Raw genomic sequence first — 16340 nt, 5'->3', positions numbered from 1 at the left:
AGTGGACTGATTGAAGATATAATGAAATTATTTTCATGAGGAAATATTTACTCATCATTTGCTGATGTTGTTCAAATAAACCTCTGCGTGCTTACTCTGAATAGAAAATGTGCTGGCAGCATTTAATATTCTATAAGAGATTTGTACAGCTTGTGGGTATTTGAGAGTGTAAAGGAATTATAATAAGCTGAATAGTGACATATGCAAATAGTGTGGGTAGTGTGGCTTTCTTTAAAATGCATTTCTATTTACTCTACTTTTAACTCAGGATAGAACGAGCTGAAGTAATTCAGTTTGGAGGAGACCAAGGCATGTTTCATGGTAGGAAGGTCCATGTCCACATGGAACAGGCCTGGCTAAAAATGGAAGAAGCTGTCTTGGCCACAACTGAGATGTGTATGTAGGAGTAGTGAGGAATTTAAAACTGCCCCAACAACTACCGTAATGATCAATGGTCAGATGCAGTCAACCAAGGATAAGGTCAAGTTTCTCAACCTGTATCTGTCCCTATCAACATCATTTCTGTCTTCCTTGGGGGGTAAGCTTGAGCCACACAGCTGATGTCAGTACATCTGATTGTCCAAATTCTTCTCTTCCAGAAGCTCACTGGCAATGAGAACAGGGAAGGAAGATAGTTTCATCATGATTCATAATCAGTTCTATCTGCTTCCTCCCATTAATTTATTACAAAACCCAATAGTCACTTCTAAAAGGCTGGCAATCCCTGCCAGACACTGCTGTTGCCATGTGAGAGCCCAAGGTTAGCCTGTAACACAGATTTTCCATCTGATGGCACAATATGCTGCCCCCCCTCCATGCCAAATCATCAGCAAGAGAGAAAAGGATAATGAATAGTGATTATTATTTAATAAAACTAACAGCATTTCAGATGGGGATTGTTTTTGTTCAGTTGTTCCCAGTTCCTCTATTATACAGTACCTACATTTCAGTGCCAGAGGAATTCCCCATGAAGGACATTTGAGATGGGGTGGGGGTCCTGATGAGCTGACTAAAGTGTACAAGATTTCTCAGTGCAGTGTAGATTAGCAAATTATCTTTAAAATCAAAGTGAAAGAGCAAATAGACCAAAAAAAATCTAACTATTATCTCAACTAAAGAAGTCAAAAAACTTCTAGAAAGTCTTTATTTCTTCTGTAAAGCTGTGAGTTTCTGAAGTTGTACTAAGACAAACTTCAATATTTATGCCGCCATAAGTGATCTCAGTGGATTACATCATTAACATAAGCAATATTAGATCATGGAATGATATAGAGACAGTTGGAATATATAAGTGTGCAAATCATTAATCCACATACTGCATCTCCCCTCTCAAATCATTCCAGCGTGTTGTTAAAGTTGCATTTGCTGAGGAGCTCTGAGATTAATCACTTTGCATAACCTGCTGTCTGGGCAGGCAACTTGGAATGTGTTTCCTAAAACTGCTGCTCTGATAGGTTTACTATGCTTCTTTATTGTGATAAATTACTTTCCTCTTCAGTTTGCTATTAGAGGTAGCTTGTGTCAGCTGACTGTCAATCTAATGCAGATAATTGAACTCCATTTGCTCTGTTTTTGACCAAATTATATGAAAATATGCATTCTAGATTAATATGATTCTCTGTGAGTCTTCTGACAATTTATTGCATTACACTTGTTAATGCGTCTCGCTTTTACATCCCTGTATATCAAATCCTGTGCTGTATCCCTATCTTAAAATTCAGTTTGAGGGGCAGATAGGAGTTGAAACTTTAAATGTTGACTAAACTGTTCTTTGCATTAGCTGAGGTAGAATAAATGAGACAAAATAATACTTTTTGCAACTTCAGTGGAGTTACCCTAGCCATGTACATGACAATATTTTAAAAAGTTAATTTAAGACAACATGAATAATTTATGGTGGGAAAAATATGTATAAAAAACTGCTCAAGAATATTTGAACCTTCAGAATATTACCCCATGAAGGGGGGAAATAGTAGAAGTGTGAGATAAACTGTCAAAACTACAAGTGCCTGGGATTGTACACACAACTTTTCAAGACAATTACAAGGTTAATGTGTGAGGATTGGTATGAATAATTCTCTTACATTTGTTTTGTTTCCTAGTCCTTTCTTCATTCACTTGTTGGCTTGCAATTCAAGTCACCACCTCTAAGGTAAATGTCACATAAGGTATTGAGAACCCCTTATTGATAAACACAGGCTTTGAGTAACTTGCATCCGACGAAGTGGGTATTCACCCACGAAAGCTCATGCTGCAAAATGTCTGTTAGTCTATAAGGTGCCACAGGATTCTTTGCTGCTTTCACAGGCTTTGAGTAACTTGCTCCACCTTGTCTTGAGTTTTATACCTGTACTACTTAAGTCATCTACAGAGTGTTTGCAGTTAAAATGCATATAAGAGAAAAACAGGCAAAACAAATAATGGGTTTTGAGAAATATTACATTCGGTGAAATTGTGCTGTCTCCCTCCTCTCTAGGAACCAACTTAAATTGCATGTTCTGATGTGAATCCTTCTCAATATTTTTAAAACTGCTAGCAAAATTAAATACCATATAGTCTAGTGTGCTCTTTGTTGCCATATATGTATCCTAACTTGCGGCTATGTAGTATAGACCTAGAACTGACATTTCTTCCTTGTTTTACTAGCAGATTTTTAATAACAAAACAAAAAATGATCTTGCACTTTGTGTGTGAGATACAGAATCGGCAAATAACTTGCTCATGTAGTATGAGAGATTCCAAAGTTCAATGTTAGCTTTGTACCTTTTAGATATCAGCCTCAACTGAAAACATGGATTGGAACACTGAACTTTTTTCAACTGCCAAACACCATTCAGGAACTAAATTTCAGAGCTTAGACCCTATCTCACTAACAGGCTCCACCAATACACTGGAACAGACTACTACAAATTTCGTGAGGCTCAGAATGTGAGTGAATTCTAGGTGAGTGCTCTAACCATTGGGATGTACAGTCAGTCACACTCTCTTTCCTTGGCTTAATGGTTATTCATAGCCTTTGGGGCAGGGAATGGATGTGAGAATAACTTTACAGCCCAGCAGGTTAAAGCACACACCTAGGTTGTGGGACGCTCAAGTTCACTCCCTGCTCCTGTAAGCCAGTGTCTGAATGACCTCTCCTCTCCCTTTTATTGAAGAACTGGGGCAAAGGAAATCAGGAGCAGACTGTATTTGCATAGACAGACCAACTCTGTGTAGGCGATCAGCAGAAAGATCTGCTTTGCTAAACTGACCAGTTTGGGGTAAAATTTCATTCTTATTTTGAATGCATGGGTAATGTAATGTTATTCTTATTGTATGACTAAGAGGCAGAAGAACCGTACTTAGGATAATTCTTGTTGTTACATCATATTAACTGTAACCTCACGCACTGAACAGGGGGTAGTGATGCCAAATTCAAGTAAAAGTCAGAATAGGTGGGGACAGATGTTTTTTACATGGTGTTGTGGATTCAGTTTAAAGAGCCCTAGATACCATTTGACAGAAAAGCAACAACATTTGCATTTTTCAAACTGTGTGGTAGCCAGATATTAGTGAGTAAATGAGATTTTTTACTCCAAGAGATCTTAAGAAATTATTTGATTGTCTTATTACCATAATAGATACTCATGGAGCAATACAAAGACTAAAATTCTCCAATACTATGTTCTTTCCAGGAAAACTTTAGCTTTTTCTTGCTTGAGTCTATTTTTTTGCCAGAAAATCCCATTTTAAAAGGGACCTAAGTATTTGAGGCTGGACAGTGAGAAGCTCCTGTAAAAAAACATGATTAGTAATAGGTTTAAAATCGAAACAGTTTTGTAATCTGAAGGGATTTAGGAACTGTAAAAAAAATGTGCTTAAAAACCACATACAACTTCCCCCCCACCAATACTCTGATTCTCAGGAGTAGTAAACAACGATTCACCATCGAATTTCAAGATCCCTATTCTCATAGCTAGTGGTGAAGGAATATCTCCAGACCAGTTAGAATATAATCAATCTATAGTAAATAATTGATTCCCTGTCCCCTTCCTTCATTGGGAGCAGACAACTGAAGTGAGAGAAACAAAAGAAAGGAGCATGAGGGCAGAGAGGAGGCAGTGTAAACATTAATAAATAAATACTGGACTAAAACACCACCAAACCTTGGGGAGATTAATGTTCAGATCCAGATTATGCAGCCTGAGCCCATCTCTATTTTTAATTATACAAGAATGACCCAGAAGTGAAGACAGGTATTTTTATTGTTTTAACTAGGTCTTTCCTGTTGTACTGGAAAACCCAGGAGCACCACAGGTAGAAGAGTATTTGTAAGCTATCACGATCACTAAGGAATTTTGGTTCAAGTTCAGTATATCCTGATCATTATGAACCTTCTGGATAACAGCTGAATCAGAACTTTACCAAGGTATGTCACCAATATAACAAGTCTTTTCCTGGAGTAAATTTGAAAAATTATATATTGTGCTATTTGTTACAAATGTAGGGTCACCCGACAAAGTGTAATGTCTGCTTGGGAATGGGCTCATCACGTGAGGAAAAGGCTCATGTACCTCTGAAATATAACTGGTTGTATACACACAGAAGGCAACTACTTGGTTGCATGCACATTGACTATTTATAGAATTAAGGAAAACCTCTATTATTGTAACATAGAAATATATCACATTACCAATTTCCTGCACTTGCAGAGGTGGAACTTTGCTCTTTCCAATAATCTGTATTGTTTTTATCACTCATGCTTTCAGGATATAAGAATAACACCTTTTGTTTACATGTTTTTTAGAAAAATACTTTCTGGATGCCGTTATGGCTAGAAGTCATCCTAGGAAATATATACAATCACATATGTTTGGAATGAAATGATCATAAATATTTCATAAGCATTTCATTTTGCCATTGGTTGTCAAAGCATAGGAATTATTGTGCCACAAGAAATCTCTTTTGAAGTTTGAATGTCAAGCAGCTTCTCACAATGTTCATGAATAAGTGCTTATACTGTCTTACTTTGTGACTGAGGTTGACAGTAGAGGTAGGCAAAAGAAAACACAAGAGATTATGAAATGACACAGTGACCTCATGAAAGTGTTGTCAGAAAACTGGCAGTCTCCTTCAAAGGGCTTGGCTTGATATTTTTATTAGCTTGTTGACTTTTGCACAAGGAATTACACTAATTTTATGGTAGTAACACTCAAAATGTATTAGTTGACATACAAGTTCTTATGATATCCCACAGTATAGGCAGTAAAATTCAGTTTTCTTGAAATAACAGTCAATCCCATGGAATCTTGTAACTCCTGCAACAAATCATGCCATAAAAAAGGATAACTCTACTAGAGTCTGTTGTGATTATTGGCCTAAAAATTTACCCTAAGTTTAACGGTGAAAAGTATGTGAAAGTTCATAAGATGTCAACATAATCTATGACTGATTGGCTGCTTGAGAATTAACCATGGAAAATAGCTGAATAAATAACTGTTATGTACCGATGCATGAACCAGACAGAAAAATTGAATTAGTCCAAACAAAAATGACCTTCTGATATAAAGGTCAACTCTAATTCCAACTCTGACCAATGAAATGTACAGATGTATTTCATATAAAGTATATTATAACTATGTATTTTGGGCCAGTTTGTCAGTGTTAGCCTCCTTTACTGTGGCTGCAGATTTAACCCAGAAATGGCTGTTCTAAGCTTTTTTTTTAAAAAAAAAATAAATTCTACAGAATGAACTCTTTTCAACAAATGAATAGCACAAATGACATCTGTTACTGACCATATAAAATGATCTCTCTAGAATAATAGTATTTAAGGGGCACATTTTTAAATGGGTGCACATACAAACATGGATGTTTTGTGTGCCCCTCTGAAAATTTGGGCCTAGGAATCTAGAACCAATTTAGAAAAATAGCTGCTTCAGTAAGATTATTTAAACTGCATAAACGAGATAAAGAAGAGTTTTTTGGTTGATTGCAAATCACCACCCACAGCAGATTAGAGAATCAGTATGCAGCCAATGAAACATGAGATAGGAGCATTAAATAATTAAAACAACCTCTCACAGTGTTGTAGGCAGGCTTGGGAAAATTAGATATTTATTGGTAAATACTGATTTTACCCTACACACAAAAAACAAACAGATGTTTCCATTGATAATAATTGGAATGTACAGATAGGCAAAGTCAGAAAAATACTGCTTGAGAGCTTAGAGTTTAATTTAAGGATATTTATTTAGTATATTTTGACAATTTGTGTTTTAATGGTTATAAAGCTTTATATTAAACTATGAATGTGTTACATAAATGATGATTCTCCACAACTGTGAAAATTTCAGTCAATAACAATAAAAAATGCTTAAAAATAAACATTTATCTTACCCATCCATAATATAAAAATAATAATAAATTCAAGTGGTAAAGTCATCCGCCTCTCAAGCAGCCCGTCATGCACTGAGGTCAATCTGCAGACCTCCTGTCATCAATCTTTCCCCTCTTCTGGGCTCCCCAGCTAAACTCCACACAGATCAGTCTCACCAGCCCTTCTGGCTGAGCTTTATTTGTTTTCCAAAAACAGCAAACCAAAATGAAAGTAACAACATTAGGCAATTACCCTCCTGGCCTTAGTTCCTGCCCTAAAAGATATCTCCTACCAAACTACTGGCAGGCCTCTTTTCTCTGCAGTTCCTGCAACTTTCTAAGCCCCATCCTCTTCTGCTTCTTGTGACTCTGTATAGCGAGGCAGCAGATCTCTCTCAGGTGTGCCTTTTCAGTAATCCCCTTGGCTGGACGCAGGCCTCTGGCCCGTAAGGGGGTAAGCCACCCTCTTCACACTGACTGAATATACCCTGAAGGCAGGACAATTAAGAACTTAAAAATGGTCATACTGGATCAGACCAAAGGTCCATCTAGCCAGGTATCCTGTCTTCCAGCAGTGCCCAATACAAGGTGCCTAGAGGGAATGAACAGAACAGGTATCATCAAGTGATCCATTCCCTGTTGCTCATTCCCAGCTTCTGTCAAACAGAGGCTAGGGACACCATCTCCACCCATCCTGGCTAATAGCCATTGATGGACCTATCCTCCCATGAATTTATTCAGTTCTTTTTCGAACCCTGTTATAGTCTTGGTCTTCACAACACCCTCTGACAAAGAGTTGCACAGGTTGACTGTACACTGTGTGAAGAAATACTTCCTTTTGTTTATTTTAAACCTGCTGCCTATTAATTTCATTTGGTGATCCCCTAGTTCTTGTATTATGAGACGGAGTAAATAACACTTCCTTATTTACTTTCTCCACACCAGTCATGATTTTATAGACCTCAATCATATCCCTCTTAGTCGTCTCTTTTCCAAGTTGAAAAGTCCCATCTTATTAATCTCTCCTCATACAGAAGATGTTCCATACCCCTAATAATTTTTGTTGCCCTTTTCTGAATCTTTTCCAATTCCAATATATCTTTTTTGAGGCGACCACATCCGCACACAATATTCAAGATGTCGGCGTACCATGGATTTATATAGAGGTAATATGATATTTTCTATCTTATTATCTATCCATTTCTTAATGATTCCCAACATTCTGTTCACTTTTTTGACTGCCGCTGCACATTGAATTGATGTTTTCGGAGAACTATCCACAATGACTCCAAGATCTCTTTCCTGAGCGGTAACAGCTAATTTAGACCCCATCATTTTATATGTATAATTGGGATTATGTTTTCCAATGTGCATTACTTTGCATTTATCAACAATGAATTTCATCTGCCATTTTGTTGCCCAGTCACCTAGTTTTGAGAGAGCCTTTTGTAGCTCTTCGCTCAGTCACTTACTGACTGGTAGCACTACTGATTAATCACTAATATGATGGATGTCATATACACCATAATTTTGATATGTTTAGTTAGTTTCTCTGTTACTAATTGTGTGGCTGTGGACTCATAATGTGACTTCGGCATACTCACTGGGATGTGGCAAGGCCTCTGATCGAGGATGTGGAGTGCTGGTGTATAGTAAGAAATCTTATTCACAAATACAGACCTATTCAAAGCTGGACAAACTGAAGAGCAAATTGCAAGTGCTGAATATTCTGAGAATTCACTACAAGAAATTTATATAAATCTATTTGTTGAACAATAACAAAAATGAATGCTTTTTAAAATCTTTTTTTGCACAATTCATGGACAAAAAGAGACCAAATCCAACAAATTGTTTTCCACAGATAGTTGAACCACATCTACCTACGAAATATCTGTCTTCACCAAATTATTCTCTCTTACATCTCCAGTGCAAGTCTTACTGCTGTAGAAGTGGTGTTTTAAGGTGGTGTTAGCAGGTTGTAAGAGTAATTTCAAGTGTGCTGACTTCTGATCTCCAGTCTTTCTCTGTAGAACTTACTCTGGCCAGGCCAAAAACAAAAAGTTCTTGTAGCTGTTTGTTGGTTACTAGTTGGTTACTACTCGTCTGTTAGCACAAAATGTAAAGGTCCATTTTTATAAACCATAGGCTAAACTCTATCATTCACTTCATTGCCTACCTCAGGCACTTACATGTAAATGAGTCTGGATTTAGCCCCCATATCTTCTCTATTGATTTTTTAAACCATTTTCAGACTTTACATAAATTCTCAAAATTCACTTGGCACTCTGTATGGAGAGGGACTGGAAAATTGGACATAAAAACGGAGTCAAATGTTTTGGAAGATGCAAACCAACGAGACTTCATCTTTTAAAAGACTTTCTCTAAGTGCAAATGCCAAGCACGCTTCTCAGAAGCTTTTTTTAAAATCTTGAACTGAGGAAGGTAGGATTTTTGCCTCACCTGCACTTCAATTACAACTAAGTCAAGGCCCCAGCCCCGCCCCTTCTGCCTGAGGCCCTGCTCCTATCCCTCCCCTGCCTCACCCACCAGACCCCCGAGCCACCAATCCCCCCAATTTGGCCAGAGGAGCCCCAGCTGAACCACTGCAAGCACCGGCCCACCCGCCTGCCCCAGCTGCCCTGAGCCACCAGCCTGCCCACCCCCTATCCACTCCGGCAGGCCTCAGCACCGGTCTGCCTGCCCCAGCCAGCCTGACCCACAGCCACTGGCCGGCCCAATCATCAGCTCAACCTCCAGGCTGGCCCGAGCATTGGCCGGACCCCTAGGCCAGCCCGAGCCACCGTTGGCCACTAAACGGCCGAGCCCCGAGCTCCAGGCCACCGGCCTGAGCTGAGCCTCCGCCAGCTTCGGGGGAGAGGGGGAGGGAGGGTGGAGCCACGGCCCAGGTTAAGGGAGGCTTAGCCTCCTCTGGCCTATTATACCCGCCACCCATGGGTCAACGACCAACAACGGTAATTCAGAGAAGTAATTTGAAATAGATACAAAAATAACTAGCTGTCACCTTAGGCTTATTTACGCTTTTGTTCTCATCAGTGGTGATTAAGAAAATCCCATGAGTCCATTGGACTGCAGTCCTGCAGCATTACACTTTATGGAAGAATACGCCTTCACTCCTTTTGACCAAGAATCCTGAGTGGGGTAAGCTCAAGAGACCCTTATTTCACTGTCTCTTCTTAAAGGTTGAATGTTGTTTCATAACTCTGTTGTACATGGGTTTTTTATGAATAAGTGCCTAATTTTTTCTAAACAAATCAATCATTTAGCAGTAGGCAGTGGTACTATTGTGTATTTACATATCACTCCTTGCTACTTTGAGTGACATGACTACTGATGTGCTTTTATCAAAGATGTTTCAATTCCTCAGCAATACCCACATAGATCCCCTAATTCTATAAATATTAAATACAAGGTATGCAATGAAATCTCAGCAGGATTTCAGAAATAGCAGTAATTGGCAGCAATCACTTGAAGGATCATAAACTTTTTTTGCATTTTTCACTTTAACTATTCTGCAAAATGTAAATGTCCCTCTGCTTCAGGCACCAGAGAGCTAGCTAAGCTAAATCAGGTTTATGTATGACACCCAGTTTGTTACCTAGGTAGTAATATGGATAAAACATGCACTTACAGGCCCCAATACACTCCTGCTTGCATGATAGGGATATAATCTTGCTCCTTCTTTTGAGAATTGGAAATTGCTCCACATTTGTAGGGCTCATGATAATTGCTGTTTTCCATTAAAACATCTGCTAAATATTCCTGTTAGTGGAAACTTTTAAGAATAGGTAGCCACACAGCTGTCAGGGATGGACTAGGTATGCTTAATCATACCTCAGAACAGTGAGTGAAGAAAGTGGTGGCCTGCAAGGATTCAAAAAAATAATACTGGCCACTCCAGGCTTGTATTAAACTCCCAAAGCTACAGCTTCTCTCTGACCTTGGCTGGGTAGATGCTGCCACCACCCAAATGCAAACCCCTTGGAATCCAGAAAGGTGCACTTGGGAATTCCTTTCTGTGGGGTAACCTCAAGCCCTTTCACCCCCTTCTCCCTCCCCGCCCCGGGGAAGAGCTGAGAAAGAAAACAAAGGGAATCAGCTGTTGCCCCCAGCTAATTAAACAACATACACACAAACCTCTTAGGACACCAAAAATCCAATCCTGTTCTTAAAAAAGGTAAATTTTATTTAAAAAAAAGCAAGAAAATACATCTGGAACTTAGGCTTCTGCTAGATTTTAAAAGAGCAATTCCAAAACTTAAGCACCCAAAATAGCTCTATTGGGGGTTCAGCTTAAATGTTACGAGCAAACAAAAGCATCTGGGGTTAGCACAGAGGAGTTCACAAGCCATAAGAAATAAACAGAAATAAACCTAATTGCATCTTTCTAAACATTCCTGATCTACTTACACATCTGGAGGTTCCAAATAAGTAGTTCTAGGTATGATCTGCTGATCTACGATCATACCAGGCTTAAAGCTTCTCATAGCATAACTGCTCCCTATTCCCCTCTTTCCTGGTGAAAAACAACAGAGACAAAGGGGAAGTTCCCCCCCCCCCCCATTTAAAAAAGTTCTAGCCTTCCCATTGGCTCTTTGGCCCACTGCCTTTCCTTTACGTGGAGGACTTTGTTAACCCTTTACAGGTAAAGCAAGCAGGGAACAGCCACCAAGAGGGACTTTATGGCTAGATCGCTGGCTGGGTGTCCATAAAAGAGAGTTACCCTCACCCCCTAAATTTATCACACCATGAAAATGAGTTATTGTCCATAGTTGTTGCTAGACTTTTCCACAGCATTTCATATAGCTGACCATGGAATCTTGCTGTCCTGCTTCCCAGAGGTACAGGGATAGTAAGATTTCATTGAGATGGCTTTAGTTCTTCCTCTCAGACTGCACTAAGATTACTTGATACGTTTCTTTTGACTCCCTTGTCCATTTGTATTCTACACTGGAGTGTAGGCATTTCTAATTTCCAGACACCCAAGCATGTTGTTCACAATCTGTTTGATACAGTTAAATATGTCCGAGTGGTCATTAATCCATTTCCCCATTAACAGATAAAATAATGTGGCTTAACTTTGAGTTAGCAAATTCAGGAAGGAGATTTTGTAGCTGGCAATATCAGTTACTTTTTAGGACAGTTTTTACTGTAATTATGTTTCCCCCCCTCCCCAAAATCTTGATGAACAGGGTCAGTACAAGACTAATCCCTTTTGGAAACCTAAAACCACATTAATTAGTAGGCCTCCAATTCTAAATCCACCCAAATAAGCAGAGGCTTCAGAAGAGATCTCATGCGTTAAGTCTCAATAAATAACTTTTCAAAAGGCCAAATCCTGGTCCATTAATTCCATGGAAGTTGTCCATTGACTACAAGGAGTTCAGAATTGAGTCCTAACGGCATATAGTTAGACGAAGGTTTCTAACTATTAGAGCAGTGAAATTCTGGAACAGCCTTCCAAGGGGAGTAGTGGGGGCAAAAGACATATCTGGCTTTAAGACTAAGCTTGATAAGTTTATGGAGGGGATGGTATGATGGGATAGCCTAATTTTGGCAATTAATTTGGCAACTGATCTTTGATTATCAGCAGGTAAGTATGCCCAGTGGTCTGGGATGGGATGTTAGATGGAGTGGGATCTGAGTTACTACAGAGAATTATTTCCTGGATGCTGGCTGGTGAGTCTTGCCCACATGCTCAGGGTTTAACTGATCGCCATATTTAGGGTCAGGAAGGAATTTTCCTCCAAGGCAGATTGGCAGAGGCCCTGGAGGTTTTTCACTTTCCTCTGCAGCATGGAGCACGGGTCACTTGCTGGAGGATTCTCTGCAGCTTGCAGACTTCAAACCACAATTTGAGGACTTCAGTAACTCAGACATAGGTTAGGGGTTTGTTACAGGAGTGGGTGGGTGAGATTCTGTGGCCTACATTGTGCAGGAGGTCAGACTAGATGAACATAAGGTCCCTTCTGACTTTAAAGTCCATGAGTCTTTGAGTCTATAGTATGACAGTTTTAGATATACCAACTTATATCTTTTTAAGTGATTTATATAGCAAAAGGTGTATGTACAATTTACATTTAATTTATAAACAAAATAAGCAGACTCTGGAAGTGGATAGTGGAAAACAGGTTAGTGTCATAGCTCTATGATTATGAATAACCTTGATATACCCTGATCAACAAATGACACAGACACTTCTAGTTCCCAAAAGATCACTTTTGGTGCTACTGGTTGCTCTCAAGCAATAGGTAGGGCCCACCAAATTCACAGCCATGAAAAATGCATCACAGACTGTGAAATCTGGTCTTTTGTGTGCTTTTTCCCTATACTATATAAATTTCACAGGGGAGACCAGCATTTCTCAAATTGGGGTCCTGACCAAAAAGAGAGTGCAGGGGATCACAAGGTAATTTTAGGGATTTGAATATTGCCATCCTTATTTCTGCACTGTCTTCAGACCTGGGCGGCTGTTAGCCAGGCACCCAGCTTTGAAGGCAGCACCCTGCCAGCAGCAGCACAGAAGTAAGGGTGGCAATATCATACCATGCCACCCTTACTTCCGCGCTGCTATTGGCGGCGGCTCTGCCTTCAGACCTGGGCTCCTGGCCAGCAGCTGCCACTCTCCAGCTGCCCAGCTCTGAAAGCAGATGCCACCAGCAGCAGTAGCGCAGATGTAAGAGGACTATTGCCCCCTTACTAACATTCAGTGTGGGGGGGGGCGTTGGTTGGCTAGCTCGCAGCACTAAAAGATTGGGGTGAGGCCAATGCTCCAAGTCAGCCTGATTGTCAGGGCGGGCAGGCTAATCAGGGAGTCAGGAGGCCAGAGGGGTCCTGTCCTCCATGTGATCTGGAATTGCGTGCATCAGGCAGAGTGGGGCCAAGCTAAGGAGAAAGCAGGGGCCCAAGCTGAGCTGGGGAGTAGAGCTGTGACAGAGCCAGAGGGGCCAGAGACACAGCCCAGGGAGAGCAGATCCTGTGCTGGGAGCAGAGCTGCAGCCACAGAGCCAGGTGTGGTGAGCAACTGGGGCCAGCCAGAGGGGGACCTTGGGCAAAGGGCCCAGCACAGAAAGATACCCCTAGCCAAGGGTCCTTGCAGGCCAAACTGGGAGGAGGATCTTAACCCGACGGGGGGCTGATGCTGGGAAGAAGGGTCCCACCACCCAAAGCCCGGAGTTGTATGGCCACCACCATTGTAAGTGTCCAACCCGCAGCATCCCTGCAGCACTGCCAGGGCCTGAGAAGGACACCTGGGACCTACAAGGAACAAACTGCAAAGTGCCTTGATATCCAGAGACACTATTTGTAATGTTCCCTGCCACAGAGCAGGGTGATGTGTTTTCCTTTAACCTTTCCCATTTTTCCTTATTCTTTTTTTTTCATTGATTGTTAATTAAACAACTTGTATTTGCTTTGAATTGTGTGAAATGATCAGTGGGTTAGGGACGGTGCCCAGTACAGAGGACACCTAGCCCCTGTCCTAGGTGACCACAGCAGGGTTGGGAGTCGAGCCCCCCAGGAATCCTGGGCCCAGCCTTGTCGGGGTTACGAGGACTCTGCCAGACAGGAGAGTGGAAGGGGAGTCCTCAAGGGCAGGGAGGCCTCTGCGTAAAGGAAGTGGGAGCGAGGACTCAGATCCTTTTGCTAGCCCACTTCACCGGGATAATGCAGAAGCCAGGAAAGTTCCCTATAATAGCGGGACCCTTCCCCCGCTCACACAGAGGTAAGGGTAGCAGCACCTCAATCCCCCCTACAATAGCCTTGAGACCCACCCACCCCCCAACTCCTTTATGGAGCAGGACCTCTAAAATTACAACACTGTGAAATTTCACATTTAAATAGCTGAAATAATAAAAAATTATTATTTTTAAATTCCTGTGACCATGAAATTGACCAGAATGGTCTGTGAATTTGGTAGCCCCCTAGCAATAGGACATGGAGACCAACTTTGAGTATTTATGTTCTAAGATTGAAAAAATGTTTTTTATCTTGAAAGACAGGCCAAATTTTCCCTTGTACTAGAGTCGTTTTGCACCACTCTCCTCCTTCAAAGCAGCTCTAAAGTTACTTTACTTGGCCACAGCAGAGTATCCCTACATAAGGGGGTCCTTGGTTGGCATAGTGCTCATGGAGCAGCTCTTACTCCACTACTATCTCTCCTGCTGAAATTTCTCCCCAGAAATTTCTAGCTACCATGAGGCTATTGTACCCATCCATCCTGAGTTGCATGTAACAGTTCTTGGCTGAAGCTGAAGATCAAATTCCGGAGTGTTCATTGACTTTATGCAGCAAGAATCAGCAGTTATGGAGTCTTGAGTAGAGATGTAACAATGTGGGCAGTTTTGATTTATTTAGTTTAGTGTTTTTTGTTTAAAGCCATATTAGGGTCACAATCTTGAGTTTAACTCAAAGTGAAATTCAGTCAAACCGAATGAGTTTCACCTTTTTTCACTTGATTTTGATGCATAACTATCAAGTTTGCTGACAGTTCTGTTAAGGTTCATGAAATTTAGTGAAACTTTCAACAACCGTATTTGCACTTTTGAGATTTCATGGAACTTCTTGAGGTTCCTTTTAGTTCTACACTTCTATGGTTTATAGCCTGTTAAATTTTGTTTAGACCATCTCATACAGCTGTAATTCTGAGCCTGCAGAAAAGACCCAGGGCCAAATTCAGAGGTGATGTGCAAGGCTATGTAAATTACACATCTTTCCTTACACTCAGACTCCTTTAGACCAGGGTTTCTCAAACATGAGAATGGCCATACGGGGTCAGACCAAAGGTCCATCTAGCCCAGTATCCTGTCTTCCGACAGTGCCCAATGCTAGGTTCCCCAGAGGAAATGAACATGATGATGGATCATCAAGTGATCCATTCCCTGTCACTCATCCCCAGCTTCTGGCAATCAGAGGCAGGGACACCATCCCTGCCCAATCTGGCTAATAGCCATTGATGGACCTATCCTCCATGAATTTATCTAGGTTTTTTTTAACTCTGTTATAGTCTTGGCCTTCACAACATCTTCTGGCAAAGAGTTCCACAGGTTGACTATGCGTTATGTGAAGAAATACTTCCTTTTCTTTGTTTTAAATCTGCTGCCTATTAATTTCATTTGGTACTATCAAAATAGTTTCAACCAGTTTGCCTGGTACTGAAGTCAGGCTTACTGGCCTGTAATTGCTGGGATCACCTCTGGAGCCCTTTTAAAAAATTGGCATCACATTGGCTATCCTCCAGTCATTTGTTACAGAAGCTGATTTAAATGATAGGTTACAGACTACAGTTAGTAGGTCTTCAATTTCACATTTGAGTTTCTTCAGAACTCTTGGGTGAATACCATCTGGTCCTGGTGACTTATTAGTGTTTTGTTTATCAATTTGTCCCAAAACATCCTCTAATGACACCTTAATCTGGGACAATTCCTCAGATTTGTCACCTTAAAAGAATGGCTCAGGTTTGGGAATCTCCCTCACATCCTCAACCATGAAGACCGATGCAAAGAATTCATTTAGTTTCTCTGCAACTAGTTTATCATTCTTGAATGCTTCTTTAGCATCTCGATCATCCAGTGGCCCCACAGATTGTTTAGCAGGCTTCCTGCTTCTGATGTACTTAAAAAAAATTGCTATTAGTTTTTGAGTCTTTGGCTAGCTGTTCTTCTAATTCTTTTTTGGCCTTCCTAATTAAGTTTTTACACTTAATTTGTCAGTGTTTATGCATCTTTCTATTCTTCTCACTAGGATTTAACTTCCGCTTTTTAAAGGATGCCTTTTTGCCTCTCACTGCTTCCTTTACTTTGTTGTTTAGCCACGGTGGCACTTTTTTGGTTCTCTTACTATATATTTTTTTAATTTGGAGTATACATTTAAGTTGAACCTCTATTATGGTGTCTTTGAAAAGTTTCCATGCAGCTTGCAGGGATTTCACTTTTGACGCTGTACCTTTTAATTTCTCTTTAACTAAA

The 16340-nt window shown here is 40.5% G+C and overlaps 1 long non-coding RNA gene across 6 annotated transcripts in view; it reads left to right on the top strand.

Moving 5' to 3' along the window:
* Nucleotides 1-2827: 2827 nt before the first annotated feature.
* LOC120405722 overlaps nt 2828-16340 on the top strand; it is an 83195-nt gene continuing 69682 nt past the window's right edge. For 4 of the 6 annotated variants that reach the window (XR_005598806.1, XR_005598805.1, XR_005598801.1 and 1 more), the window contains exons 1-4: nt 2868-2943; nt 3156-3260; nt 4258-4408; nt 9412-9516. This is a non-coding gene — a long non-coding RNA (uncharacterized LOC120405722). Of the gene's footprint in view, nt 2944-3155; nt 3261-4257; nt 4409-9411; nt 9517-16340 lie in introns of all 6 variants that reach the window. The other 2 variants (XR_005598803.1, XR_005598804.1) reach the window with 2 other exon arrangements.

The sequence above is a fragment of the Mauremys reevesii genome, linkage group 5 (assembly GCF_016161935.1).
Source record: "Mauremys reevesii isolate NIE-2019 linkage group 5, ASM1616193v1, whole genome shotgun sequence".
NCBI classification, from domain to species: domain Eukaryota; kingdom Metazoa; phylum Chordata; order Testudines; family Geoemydidae; genus Mauremys; species Mauremys reevesii.
This window is presented reverse-complemented; position numbering and strand designations above follow the sequence as displayed.